This window comes from Tupaia chinensis, unplaced genomic scaffold (genome assembly GCF_000334495.1).
Source record: "Tupaia chinensis unplaced genomic scaffold, TupChi_1.0 Scaffold145280_1, whole genome shotgun sequence".
Lineage (NCBI taxonomy): Eukaryota > Metazoa > Chordata > Mammalia > Scandentia > Tupaiidae > Tupaia > Tupaia belangeri.
In genome coordinates this window covers 394,437-410,060 of record NW_006205141.1, presented here as the reverse complement: position 1 = coordinate 410,060, position 15,624 = coordinate 394,437, and the positions used below count along the sequence as shown (strand labels likewise).

Genomic DNA, 15,624 nt, shown 5'->3' with positions numbered 1-15,624 from the left:
AGGGAAAATAGACTCAAGTTTTGTAGCTACTTTAGTTGACAAATGGGTTAAAGAGAGGGGAGTTAGAATCTTAGTTTTGTTTTTCATTAGGCCAGTCCCAAGATTATGTAGAGACCTTAGAGGAGTTTTTATATGAACTACAGGAAATTGTGGTGGCTATATTCAGAGGAGAAAGATGAACATCATTAGACATTGGCTGATATTGTAATAACAGAAAGATAGATTGTATTTGGTTGGTAACCAGTTTAGTAAGAGTTTAAAATAATGGAAAGCCAAAGTTTATAATTAAGATAATTATTGTAATTGGGTCTGTTAGTGATAATAGGAGAGTTAATGGGAGAGTTTTAATGTAGTAACAGAAGGTTTTAGATTTTTAATTCTGTGGGGTTTTAAAGAGATTTTTTTAACATTTTATTGGACTTGTCTTGATAAATGAGCATAGTATTAATTTTCTTTTAGTTGTTATGAATTTGTGTTTAGGTATATGTTAGAATCTTTTTCATGGGAAATAATTCTGAAACTGTAAATGACGAAGTTGAAAACAGTAGTAACAGATAAATTTTGTTGTTTTCACTGTATATAGTATTTAAAGAAAACTATTTGACTTATGATTGGTGTCATTACATTAATATAATTATAGAATATTAATTTGATTCATTTTTGTAGTTTTTAAAGTTTTTTTTATATAACTTAAATCTTTTTTTCTTTTGTTTTTGAAGAAGTTTTCACTATAGGGCGTTTGCACTCGCCAGAAAGACAGAGAGAGACAGAGCGATAGAAAGCGAGAAATCCCCCCCCGGGGGGATGGCCACGCCACAATACCTTCTCCTCCATTCTCCTCTTGGGATCTTGGGCATGCACGCACATGTGCCCAGTGTGAGTTTAAGCCACCAGGTCCGGGACTTGAACTACGGTTGACTACGTGGGAGTCCAGCGACATAGCCATTATGCTAACTGCTGGTCCCTATATAACTTAAATCTTTAGTAACTTGTTTTAGTTGGTATAGTTTTTGTCTTTGTTTGTTTTGAGATAATTTACTTTATGATAAAAACTTTATTGTACAAAAGTTTTATATAGTAAAACCTTTTAAAACTGTTTTTACCAGAAATAAATTTTTGTAGTTATAGTTTTTGATATTTTGGGGTTTTATATAAGTTATTTTTAGAAATTACCTTAATCTTTGATTTAGAAAAAAATTTTGTATTTTAAAGAGCATGTTTTTATTTGTTATGTTACTTTAAAATTTCTTTGAGGTTTGTTTAGTGAGATTTTTAGATGTCTAAAGGGAGCTGTTGAGGTCTTGAGCAGCATTCATCTTTCATTTTAGAGGCCAGCATGGGGCACTTTTGTCTCTAGTAACTAACTTTTCTACATTGGGGACAAGGCCCCAGTATGGGCAGGAGTATATTAGTTATGGGCAATGTCTAGTGTTTAGGCTTTCACATTGTAAACATCTAGTCTCTTTCAAGGCATAGGCTCTGATTTGGACTGGTTTTAGATTTTGCCCTTAGGTGGAAGTTTTTAGCCTTCAGGATTATTCTGAGTGACTCTGTTTACAGGTTATTAGGTAGCTGTGGCTACAGGAAATTACAGGGCTTTTTTTTTTTTTTTTTTTTTTTTTTTTTTTTTTTAATTAAAATAAAAAGGTTTGTCTTTTTTTAAAGTTAAATTAAAGGGTAAGGTAACTTGTTAGTTTATTACAGTATTTTATAAAGTTATTTGAGAACTTTTTAAAATATTTGTTTAATTTGTGTGAGATTTTGTTAGTTTTTTAAATTGTTTAAAATGAACCAGTGAGTATTACCAAGAGGTGAAGCCCAGTTTATAAGTTTTATAAAGAGACTCTGTCTTATTGGCTATAGAAGAGCTTTAGTTGGAGAATAGAGTCATAGTTTCAGCTTTTATTTTTTGTTAAGTATCTTGATTATGTAACTTATATTGGGACCAAGCTATATGGTATGGGTGCTAAACTTGTCTCAGTTCTTGAGAATGTAGCCAAGGGGCAAGTCTCACAGGGCAGCAGTTTGATTGAAGAGAAATAAGGAAAGTGTTGGAAGTTGCAAGCTCCAAAGTTGCTCCCAGGGGCCAGGGGCACATCAGTGAGAGAAAGCCTGCTTAGAGTGAGAAAAACAATTTCAACCAAGAGTACTGTAGCCAGTAAGATTATCCTTCAAATGGGAAGAATGAATAAAATCACTCACAAATAGAAACAGAAAGAATTCAGCAATACTCGACCAGCTCTTCAAGAAGTAGTGAAAGGAGTGCTATATCAGGAAAACTAGAGAGAGACAGACAGAAATGAGATATCAAAAAAGAACAAAGAAAATCGCTAACAAAATGGCAGGGACAAATTTGTGAATATTGATAACATTGAATATGAATGGAATACATTCTTTAATCAAGAGGCATGCACTGACTAAATGGGTAAAAATAACCAAAGCCCTCTATTTTTCACTTATGAGAAATTCACCTCATGGATAAAAATACACATAGACTAAAATTTAAGGGCTAAGAGAGATATTCCATACAAATGGAAATAAAAAAAGTGAAAGTTGCAATACTGATATCAGATAAAATAGGTTTTAAGACAAAAACTGTGAGACAAAGGGAGACACTACATAGTACTAAAAGAACTAATTCAGCAAGAAGACGTAACACTTATAAATATCTATGCACCAAACTTCGGAGCACCCAAATACTTGAAGAAAAGACTGCTATATCTAAAAGGAGAGATAGACTGCAACACATTAATTATTGGAGATCTCAACACCCACTTCTAAATGACACTTTAAATAAAGTGGACTTAACAGACATCTATAGAACTTTCTGCCAAACAACCAATAAGTATACACTTTTCTCACCCCCTCTTGGAAACTTTTTGAAGATTGACTACATGATAGGGCACAAAACAAGCCTTTACAAATTTGAAATATAGAAACCGTACCCAACATCTCCTTCAACCATGATGGAATTAAACTGGAAATTAATTTTAGAAAAGTTCCTCAAAAATATACAACCACATGAAAATTAGCTACTCCTGAATGACTTCAAAACCCACTGAAATAAAAAGATTCATTGAAATATATGATAATGAGTGCATGAGTTTCCATAAACTATGGGATATAGCAAAAGCAGTTATAAAAAGGAAGTTCATGGTGAATAGTGGACATAAGAAAAAGATGGAAAAATGGCAAATAGAAAATCTAACAACACACCTCAAGGAATTGGAAAAACAAAAACTAACTAACTAACTAAATAAATAAAATGCCAGGAGAAAAGAAACAATAAAGATTCAAGCAGAAATAAAAGAAATAGAGAATAAGCAAACTATATAGAAAATATGTGAAACCAAAAGTTGGTTCTTTGAGAAGATAAGCAAAATTGACACTGCTAAATTAATTAAAGAGAAAAAGAAGCCAGATAAATCAAATTTGTAACAAAACAGGCAATATTACAAGAGATGTAACAGAAATACAAAAGATCATTAGAGATTATTATGAGTGACTATATGTCAAGAAAACTTGGATGAGGTGGACAAATTCTGGACGCATATAAGCTACTGAGACTGAACCTGGAAGACATAAAAAGCCTGAATAAACCAATAGCAAGCAATGAAATTGAGTTGGTAATAATAATCTCACAATGGAAAAAGGTCCAGGTCCTGATGGTTTCATTTCTGAATTCTACAAAACTTTTAAAAAGAGCTAACTCCCATTCTACTTGAACTATTTCTAAAAGTCCAAAATGAAGGAACCCTTTCAAATTCATGTTCTAAAGCTTCCATCACCTTCATCCCCAAACAGACAGACATAATGAAAAAAGAAAGCTACAGAGCAATATCTCTGATGAACATAAATGTAAAAATTCTAAACAAGATATTAGCAAATAATACCCAATGACACATTAAAAATATTATACATCATGACCAGATAGGCTTTATTCCATGGTTACAAGGGTGGTTCAACATATGTAAAACCATAAATGTAATATGCCATATTAACAGAAAGATAAAAACTATATAATCTCTCTAAAAAAGAAATTAAACCAAAAAACTTATGATTATAGCAATAAACACAGAAAAGGCATTGGATAAAATATAACATCCTTCATGATTAAGACTCTCAGAAAAATTGGCATAGAAGAGACATCAACATAATAAAAACCATATATGAAAAACCCACAACTAACATCATTCTGAGTGGTAAAAATCTGAAAGCTTTTCCACTAAAAACTGGAATAACAAGGCTGCCCACTTCCTCCACTTCTCCTTAATATAATACTGGAAGTCCTAGCCAATGCAATTAGACAAGAGAATAAAATAAAAAGCATTCAGATAGGAAAAGAAGTGAAAAGGTCTTCATTTGAAGATGATATGATTATATGCAGAGAAAATACATAAGAATTTATTAAAATTGTTTTTTTTTGAGAGGTTTTTGCTATAGGGTGCATGTGCTCGCCAGACAGACAGAGAGAGACATAGAGACAGAAAGCGAGAAATCACCCCCTAGGGGGGATGGTCACGCTGCAATCCCTTCTCCTCCATTCTCCTCTCGGGATCTTGGGCACACACACACATATGCACCAGGTCTGACTTTTAAGCCACCGGGTCCGAGACGCGAACCATGGTTGACTACGTGGGAGTCCAGCGACATAGCCATTATGCTAACTGCTGGTTCCTGAATTTATTAAAATTCTTAAAAGAAATAATACAGTAAAGCAGCAAGATAAAAAAATCAAAATACAAAAATCTATAGCATTTTGATACACCAACAACAAGCAGACTCAGGTAGAATTGAAGACCAATTCCTTTTACAGTACCCACAAAAATTATGATATTTAGGAATAAACCTAACTAAAGAAGCAAAAAATTGTAAAAGAAAAATGATAAAACACTAAAAAATATTAAAAATTATACAAAATGGAAAAGCATTTCATGTTATTGGATTGGAAGTATTAATATAACCAAAATGTCAACTTTTCCCTTTTGACCAGCCAAAAAACATATAAAAAATGCTCAACATCCCTTATCATAAGGTATATGCAAATGAGATACCACCTAACCCCAGTGAGAATGACTAAGTTTAAAATAATAAAAGATAGATAAGTACGGTGAAGCTGTAGTGAAAGGAACGTCTCTTATAGTAATGGTGGAAATGTAAGTTAGTGAAGCCACTGTGGAGAACAATATTGAGGTTCCTTGAAGATCTACAAATTGAACTATCATATGATCCAGCTATTTCACTCCTGGGTATCTACTCAAAGGATAGAAATATGCTCAGTTGAAAAGTACCTGTACATCCATGTTCATGCGGCATTATTCACAGTTGGTAAGACATGGAACCAACCCAATCTGTTGACAAACAGATAAATAAATTTAAAAAGTGTAGTTCATTTATACTATGGAATACCAATCTGCCACAAAAACTAACAGGACACTGGCATTTAATAGAAAGTGGATGATTATGGAAGATGTACTGCTAAGTAAAACAAGCTAAACTATGATATTGTATGCCCCCCCCCACTTAATATATACAGAATGTCCATACTCTATTGCAGAATCTGAAAGATTAGAAGATATAAAAGCATGCAGAACAATTGTAGATACTAGAGACAGTGTGGGAGGAAGGTGGGAAATGGGAGAGAGGGTGAGAGGATGAGAGGAAAGGACTCAGGAGAAAAAGAAAGGAAACATTTAAGGGACACAAAAATGGAAAACTATTTGTTGATAATAAGGTGTATGATAATAGGTTTAGCTTGACTAATACACAGTTTTTTCATGCTGAGAAAATTCATTTTGCAAGCTATAGTAATATACAGTGGTTAAATATATTTAAAATAATACTAATAATTTAAAAGAAAAACTTTAGAAAAAGAAAGAAACAGAAAAACCAAAGTGAGATAGGAGTGAAAGCTTAAAAACAGATTGCATTCATAAAAACTATGGCAATATAGAAAAGGAGACTTCAGTGTAGAACTGGGTTCTATTATGAATTCAACAAAAAGTGGGAATATATACAGAAAAAGGAGAGGGCCTGTGGATGAAAATTTATTAAAAGGAAACAGCAGGGTAGAAGGTACTGGAGTGGAAGCAGATATCAACCTTGGATTAAGGCTGAACCAATTTAGCAGGATTCCTGCTAAAACTGGGTGATGCAAGACAATCAGTACCAAAGTTCAGGCCTGGCTGGGAAGAGGATTGAACAGAACTTGGCTGAAGCTTGGTCTAGGAGAGACTCTCACAGGGAAAAAGGGGAGAGTTCTCAGAAGGAATCTGAGTTCCATTGGCAGTGGGTGGTTCAAGTGAGGAGGGGAGACCCAGAGTACCACTTGGTGATGATGGGTTCAGAGTCAGAGGCCAGGGTGTGAGCCAGGTGGGGCAGTGAGCATACAATGGGCTTCGTGTGTGGGGCACTGGCTTAAGACTTAGTCACTAGTGGGTGGATTCTGTGCAGAAAGAGCCTGGCCTAGCCCTGTGTGTCCTCCCAGCCTCACTCAGGCCTAGGGAGGAAAAACTGCTGAATCTGCTCTTCCCAGGGCTGTAGCTGCCTGTGGCACCAAGACAGTGTCTCTCTCTTATTTATTTATTTATTTTTTTTTTTGAGAGGTTTTTGCTATAGGGTGCATGTGCTTGCCAGACAGACAGAGACAGAGAGATAGAAAGCGAGAAATCATCCCCCAGGGGGATGGCCAAGCCACAATCTCTTCTCCTCCATTCTCCTCTCAGGATCTTGGGCACATGCGCCTGGCGTGAGTTTTAAGTCACCAGGTCCGGGACTTGAACTGTGGTCGACTTCGTGGGAATCCAGCGACATAGCCATTACGCTAACTGCTGGTCCCAGACAGTGTCTCTCTTCAAATGGACTATGATGCTGAGTCCCATGTTGCACAGGGCTGGAAGCATGCTTCCCTCGCTCACTCTGTCCCCCACATCATCTGTCCCCCAGTACTAGCCTGAAGCAGGTGGTGGCAGAGGCTGCAGGGACCCCTGTCCACTGTCTGCCCTACTCTAACTACAGCTCTTCTGCACTGTCAATTGTCCTATGCCTTCTTGCCCCCACCAGTGCCTATTTTAAAATATATGTACTTTAGTGGAATAACAAACACGATTTATAGCTTTTTTATTTTAAAATTTATTTACATTTAATCACAGGTCTTTATAGTATATATTTCTTTTTTCAACAGAAATACCATGCATGCCAGTCAAGACAAAGATATTACTATATACATTATCATCAGCAAATAGCTTCTCATTTTTTGTCAATTAAACATACTTTTACCAGTTATTTCCTTTCCCTTTCCCTTCCCTACCTTCCATACTAAACTTTTTTTGTCACATTTTATTGATTTATAGCTTGACTTTTAAAAGATGTTTTTATCAGACAAGGTCTGAATAACATCTTCAATGATAGTAAGCCCACTAATTCAAAGAAATAACATCCTTATTTCAAGACCTAATAATTAATATAAAAAAGAGAAAGGTTTTAAATGCCCAAGAATAGATGACTAGATTGAAAAAAGAAAATACAGCACATAGACACTTTGGAATACTACTCAGTCATAAGAAAACAATGACACTGTGTTATTTAATACAAAGTAAATGAATATAGAAGATTTTCTGCTAAGTGAAGCAAGCCAGACTATGCAAGTCATTGTAGGCCCCTGCTCAATATATACCGAATGTCTGCACTCTATGGTGAAAACTGAAAAATTAAAAGGTATAAAAACGTAGAGAGCCTCTGTAGATGATAGAGACAATGTCATAGGAGGGTGGGAAATGGGAGATAGTGAGAGAAAGGGGAAAAAGTAAGAAACAAAACATTTAAGGGACACACAAGTGAGAATTATCTGTTGATGATAATTATTAAGGATGAGAAATTCATTTGGTATGCTGGAATGATAAACACTGATTGACTGTAAATTGTTTTTTCATTTTCTTTTTTGCCCTTGATTCTCTTTCCACCACTTCTCATTTCCTACCCTTCTTCAACATTGTCTCCATTATCCAGTTACTTGCTAAGTTTTTATAACTTTCAATCTTTCAATTTGTCATACAGTGCAAACATTCAGTATATATTGACTGAGGACATACATTCCCCTTCTTTCATAGTCTGACTTGCTTTCCTTAGCAGTAAATCTTCATATTTGTCCACTTTCAATCAAATGTCAGAGTCTCATTTTTGTGGCTGTGAAATACTCCATAGCATGTATATGTCAGACTATTTTAATCCATTCACTATTCATGGATGTTGGGGTTCTTTCTATGCCTTAGCAATTCTGAATAATGCCATAATAAATATGGATGTACAAGTATTTTTCTGACTAAATATAATCCTATTTTTTGGGTAGCCACATAGGTGTGAAATTGCTGGATCATATTGTAGTTCTACTTGTAGTGCCAGGGTCCAGCCTCAGCGGGGGTGGGTTGACTCGACGGAGGCGGCGCAGGTGAACAGAAGACAAAAGCCTCGGTGCCTTTTTATGCACGTCCTATGTCAGACACCCCTCAAAGATTGCTCTCTGAGGAGTGACAACCACCAGGAATTATTGTGCCTTCTTATTGAAAATGTGTTACATACAAGTAAATGGAAGAGGGGCTACGTGTTTCAATTATCAGCTCATAAAGTTTTAACAATAGAGAACATAGATTCTATTCAGGGTTGGATTAAGGGTGGGTCTAGTGCAGTTCTGCAATTGTAGGTGGGTCTCCATGGAATGCAGTTTCGGGAAAGTGGTTCTGGTAAGCAGAGATGATTATTAGCGCAGCAGCCATCTTGTGATTATCGGGAATGGTGCTGAGAAAAGAAAATCTCAAGTATAGATATTAGTTCTTATGGATCTTAATAAAGAATGATACTTATACAGTTTTGTAGGGATTTAAAACTTAATTTGAGGAATCCTAATATATTTATCTATTTCACTTGGTGAGGGCGGGGGTGTCCTGGGCCAGTTTTGGCCTAATTCTATTTTAGGTAAAGAAAGGATTAAGTTTACCTTAAATGTATTTTAAAGGGCCTTCTAAAGGTCAAGATTATTTCTGCCTAGATAGAACTTTAGCCCACTCTCTATTGTGACCATGGAGATAAAGCACTGCAATTAACAGTAGGCGATTAAAGCAAAGGGGAGCGGTCGGGGGACTTCCTGGAAAATTTTATCATATACTCAGGATGTATAAGAGAGCTATGTAATTCTTTTATAGTGGTATATTGGGGAGTGAGAGGGGGGTCGCTTCCCAGCAAGGCTACCAGTCTCTGGAGTGTACAACAAGTGGCCTTGCTGAATCATGTTGAGTGGACCCAAGCATTGTTCCTAGATCAGAGGGGCATACAACGGTGGCTTTGCCAACCTGTTGATCCGACCAGAAGTGGAGCTCAAAGGTCGGGGGCACTCAGACAGATCCTGGGGCCTCGCCAGGTTGGACTCCTCCATTGTAGGTCTTTAAGAAACCTCAATTTTCTTTCTTTATTTTTTGGAGAAGTTTTTGCCATAGGGCACGTGCACTCACCAGAAAGACAGAGAGAGACAGAGAGACAGAAAGTGAGAAATCACCCCCCAGGGGGGATGGCCATGCCACAATCCCTTCTCCTCCATTATCTTTCTGGGATTTTGGGCACACACGCACATGCACCCAGCGTGAGTTTAAGCCACCTGGTCTGGGACTTGAACTGCGGTCGACTACATGGTAGTCCAGCAACATAGCCATTATGCCAACTGCTGGTCCTGGAACCTCAATTTTCTACACAGTGGCTGGACTAATTTATATTTGAACCAACACTATAGAAAAGTTCTCTTTGCACAACAGCCTTGTTAGCTCTTATCATTCTTTATCTTTTTAACCTTAGCAATTCTGACTGTGGCAAGGTGACATTTCGTTGTGGGTTTGAGATGCATCTCCATTATAATAAGGATGTTAGGCATTTTTGTTTATATTCTTTTAAGTTGTTTGTATAACTTCCTTAGAGATTTGTCTGTTCAGTTCATTTTTTATCTTTTAATAGTTCTCTTTTTTTCAGGTAAGCTGCTAAAACCCATGTATATTCTGGGTTATCAGTCCCTTATCTGAGGCAAAGTTGGCAAATATATTCTCCCATTCTGAGGGTTGTAGATTCACTGTAATTATTGTTTCTTTTGCTGTGAAGACGCTTTTTAACCTGATGTAATCTCACTAGTCTATTTTGGAGATTATTGCCTGTGCAATAATTATTGGTCTTCATATCCGCTTTTGTGCTAATACCATGTGGCTTTGGTTATCATAACTTTGTAATATATTTTGGGGTCAGGGAGTGATGTGTCTCCTCCTCCACTCTTCTTGTGCAGTATTGCTTTGGCAATATGGGGTTTATTATAATTCCAGTAAACTTCTATGATTGTCTTTTCTACATCTGTGAAGAATGTCTCTGGTGGGACCAGCAGTTAGCATAATGACTATGTTGTTGGACTCCCATGTAGTAGACCGCGGTTCGCTCCTGGATCCAGTCCATTGGCTAGGACATTCAGCACTATATTGAAAAGGAGATGAGAAAGTGGGCAGCCTTGTTTTTAGTGGAAAGGCTTTCAGCTCTTCTCCATTCAGTATTATGTTAGCTATGGGTTTTTAATAGATGGATTTTACTATGTTAAGAAATGTCCCTTCTGGGCAGATTTTTGCTGAGAGTCCTAATCATTAAGGGATGTTGTACTATTTAAAATACTTTTTCTCCATTGATTGATATGATTATCTAGTTTTTAATCTTTCTTTCTGTTGATAGGCATATCACATTTATGGTTTTGTGTATGTTGAACCAACCTTGCATCCCTGGAATAAAGCCTACCCAGTTGTAATGTGTAATCTTTTTTATGTGTTGTTGAATATGATCTGCTAGTATCCTGTAGAGAATATTTGCATCTATATTCAACAGAGATATTGGTCTATAGTTTTCCTTTCTTGTCATGTCCTTATCTGTTTTGGGGATGAAGATGATGGAGGCTCCATAAAATGAATTTGGGAAGGTTTCTTCCTTTTGGATCTCTAAAAATAACTTGAGTAAAATTTGGATTTTCTCATCTTTAAAAGTTTTGTAGAATTCAGAAGCAAAGTCATTAAGATTTGGACTTTTCTTTGTTGAGAGGTTATTTATTACTGATTCAATCTCTGCTTTTTATGAGTCTATTCCAACTTTCTATGTCCCCCTGAATTTATCTTGGTAGATTATATGTGTTTAGGAATTTGCCCATCTCACTCAGGTTTTCTTGTTTGTTGACATGTAGTCATTCATAGAACTCTCTAATGAGGTTTTGTATTTCTATTATGTCTGTTGTAATATTATCTGCTTCATTGATAACCTGGTTTATCTAGTTTCTTTGTCTCTTCTTAATTATTCTAGTTAATGTTGTGTCAATGTTGTTTATCTTTTTAAAGAAGCTGTGTTTGGTTTCATTTATTTTGTGTACATTAGTTTACTCCATAAAATGAATTTATTTCTGCTTGAATCTTTATTATTTCTTTTCTCCTGGCATTTTTTGAAATATTTTTTTTTCCAGTTCCCTGAGGCACGGTGTGAGGTTGTTCATTTGCCATGATCCCATCTGTTTCTTATGTGCACTGATTGCTATGAACTTCCTTCTTATGATTCTTTTGCTGTGTCCCATAGATTATGGAAACTCATGTACTCATTATCATTGGTTTCAATGAATCTTTTGATTGTAGTCTTAATTTCTTCAGTAGTTGTGAAGTCATTCAGAAGTAGGTTTAGTTGCTATGTTTGTGTCTATTCATTCTTAAAAATTAATATGAAGTTTAATTTCATCATGGTCAGAGATTGATATGATTATCTAGTTTTTAATCTTTCTTTCTGTTGATATGGCATATTACATTTATGATTTTGTGTATGTTGAACCAACCTTGCATAATCTTTTTTATGTATTCTTGGATATGATCTACTAGTATCCTGTTGAGAACATAGTATATCCTGTTGGATATAGTTTCTATGGCTTTGAATCTGTAAAGGTTTGTTTGGTGCCCTATCGTGTGGTCAATCTTCAAAAAGATTCCAGAAAAAAATGTATTTTGTGGTTTTTAGGTGGATGGTTCTATAGATGTCTGTCAAGTTCATTTGATTTATGGTGTCACTTATATCCTGATTCTCTTTGCTTAATTTTTGTCTAAATGATCTGTTCAAAGAAGATAGTGGGGTGTTGAGATTATCAACAATTAGCATGTTGCAGTCTAATTCTCCTTTTAGATCTAGTAGTCTTTCCTTCATATGTTTGTGTACTCTGAAGTTGGGTGCAAAGATATTTATAAGCATTATATCTTCTTCATGAATTAGCTCTTTTACTTTATGTCTTCTTGGTTTCTTTTTTCCATTTTTTTTTTTTTTTTTTTTTACTTAAAGGCTAATTTGTCTGAAGTCAGTATCACAATTCCAGCCCTTTTCTAGTTTCCATTTGCATGGAATCCTTGTTCCAGCCCTTCACATTTAGTCAATTGTGGCTGGCACTGCATACAGAAGCCATCTTGAGCTATCCACCATCTTGAGCTATCTACCATCTTGGAAACCATTAGGCTTCACTTCCTCACTGAGCAAACTGTTTCTCAGAAATCATGTGACCAACGGTTCTCCCCAGAAGTGGTTGGGTTTGTAGGCAATGGGAGAGATCCACCAACATCAATGATTGGTTCATGCTGTTCTATCTCATTTGCATTTCAGGCAGCTAATTGGTGCCCACCAGCTGTATATAACTTGCCATTTTTCCTCAATAAATGGTAGAGGAAGACAGAAGAAGAAGATGACTTGATCAGCACCTCATATTGTGTGTATATGTGTTTGTCCCATCTCTCACTCCCTCCCCCAGGGAACCTGTTTGACTGTCCTGCGGGTCGGGACAGTCAATGTGTGTCTTTTTCCATGAGATGTGTTTATTGTGGGCAGCATATAGAAGGTTTCTCTTTTTGTTATTCATTCAGTCAGTGTGCATCTCTTTATTGGAGAATTTAATACATTAACATTCAATGCTATTATTATTTTCAGACTTGTTCCTACCATTAAGTTGACCATTTTCTTGCTTACATTTATTTATTTATTTATTTATTTATTTATTTTTATTTCCGTCTGTTTTTAATTTTCCTGGTATAGCACTCCCCTCAGAACTTTTTGAAGAACTGGTCTGATATTGATAAGTTCTTTCAGGTTTTGTTTTTCTGAGAATATTAATTTTTCTTTCCATTTGAAAGATAATATTGCTGTATATAATAATCTTGTTTTTTTGTTTGTTTTTTTTTAACACTTTGACTACACTTTCTCATTCTTGTTTGCATTGTTTCCATCGCCAGGTCTGATGTTAGTCTGATGGGTAACCTTTATAAGTAACTTGATGTTTCTCTCTTGCCAATTTTAGTATCTTGTCTTTATCTGTGGTTTTGGTCAATCTGGCTGTGATATGCCATGGAGAGGATATTCTTGGGTTGATTCTATTTGAGGTCTTTTGTATTACTTGGGTCTGGATGTCTGAATGTTTTTTGTGACTTGGAAAGTTTTCTTCCAGGAGTTCATGGAATAGATTATCAATGCCCTTATCATTTTCTTCACCCTCTGGGATACCGATTATTCAGATGTTTGGGCATTTGATGATATGTAGCGTATCTTACATATGCTCATATTTTTTCATTCATTTTGATGATTTTTTTATGTCAGAGGCTTTTTCTTCTAGATCAAATATTTGATCTTCTGTATGATTGAATCTGGTTTTAATACTTTCAAGAGAGGTTTTGATTTCCTGTATTACAACTTTTATCTCTAACTGTTATGTTTGATTATTTTTTATGGTGTTTATTTCTTCTTTCAAATTGTGGAAGGACTTCCTCATCTCCTGTAGTTTGTTGTTTATTTTCTCATGCAATTTATGGAGTTTATTGTCTTTTTTTCTCATGCAATTTATTTAGTTTTGCCACTATGACTATTCTGAATTATTTATCTGACATTTCCAGGTGTTCCATTGTACGGTCTGTGGATGATGAGAAATTGTTCTTTCCCCTTGAGGGGGAGATATGTTCTTGATTTGTCATATTTCTTATACATCTGCCTTGATTTCTGATCATTTGATGGATTATCCATTTATTTCTATTTTCTTAGAGTTAATTCTGACAATTCAAAGGTGTGCAGGCAGAGGTTTACCTTGATCTCTCTGCAGCTCTGTCTCCTTGATGTTCACTCTGCAACCTTCACTGTTTTCCCTGAAACTGGATATTTCCATGGCCTCCCAGTTTCTTGAGAACAGGTGAACCTGGGGCTGAGCTGCAAGGTTTCAACTGAGAAGAAAGTGCACCACTCATTTCAGGAAACTATAAAGTCTGAAATTATTAATAAGTGGGCATAAGGCAACCAATAGTCTAAAGCAGTCTCCTGCTTCAGTTGTTCTCACTGGCTGCCACTGCACAGGGGATGGGGATAATGGCAGAGGAGGGAGGTGGAATCAGGGTGATCTGGATACCTGAAATAGTTGGGAGACAGTGGGGGTCCCACGGTGATCTCTATCCCCAGTTTTCTCTAAAATCTATAGCATTTCTATATATCAACAGTGACTAGACTGAGGTAGATTTGAACAAAGCAATTCCATTTAGTATAGCCCCCCCCAAAAAAAAAGCATTTCTATATATCAACAGTGACTAGACTGAGGTAGATTTGAACAAAGCAATTCCATTTAGTATAGCCCAAAAAAAAAAATACATGAGAATAAATCTAATGAAAGAAGTAAAAAATTTACACAAGAAAATGTATAAAACATAAACAAAAAATTGGAAATAATCCAAAATATGGATAGAGACCGCATGCTCTTGGATTGGAAGAAATAATATGTTAATTGTATTACAACTAATCTACATAATTAATGAAATCCCAGTCAAATTACCAGAGATTATTTTACAGATTAAGAAAAAACAATCATGGAATTGTTCTGAAATCATAAAAGACCCCATGTTGGGACAGCAGATGGCATAGTGGTTACATTGTTGGACTCTCATGTAGTCAACCACAATTTGAGTCTTGGTCTTGGTGGCTTGGAACTCACTCTGGGTGCATCTGTGTGCATGTCCCAAATTCTTAGTGGAAAATAAATAAGAGATTGCAACTTGGTCTTCCCCCATGGGGAGCAATTTTTAATTTTCTGTTACTCTGTCTGTGGCAAATGCACATGTCCTAGAGAGAACAATATCTTTAATAAAAAGAAAAAGAAAACAAGGTCCCTTATTGCCAAAGCAATATGAATAAAAAGTGTGGAGTAGGATACAGTTCACTCACTGAATCTAAACATATTACAAACCTGTGGTAATCCAAACAACATGGTATTGGCACAAAAACAAGCATATAGAGTAACAGAACATAATAGAGACCCCACAAATAAACCCCTAAATATACATCCAACTAATTTTTGGCAAAGGTCACCAGTCAATTCACTAGAGAAAAGAAAATCTCTTGAGACAATGGTGCTGGAAAAACTGGGTATCCTCCTCCATAAAGGTGAATCTGGACCCCCATCTGTCACCATTAACAAAAAATCAACTCAAAGTTGGTTAAAGATCTAAACCTAAGGCTTCAAACTATAAACTATTGGTAGAAAACACTGGAGAAACTCTGGGGGCCATTGTATTA

General features: G+C 35.8%; 1 long non-coding RNA gene across 1 annotated transcript in view; it reads right to left on the bottom strand.

Moving 5' to 3' along the window:
- The window catches only part of LOC102483372 (uncharacterized), a 69,182-nt gene that overhangs the window by 9,924 nt on the left and 43,634 nt on the right, over positions 1-15,624 (bottom strand). Inside the window, exon 2 of the long non-coding RNA XR_337312.1 lies at positions 5,292-5,351. This is a non-coding gene — a long non-coding RNA (uncharacterized LOC102483372). The remainder of the gene's footprint in view (positions 1-5,291; positions 5,352-15,624) is intronic.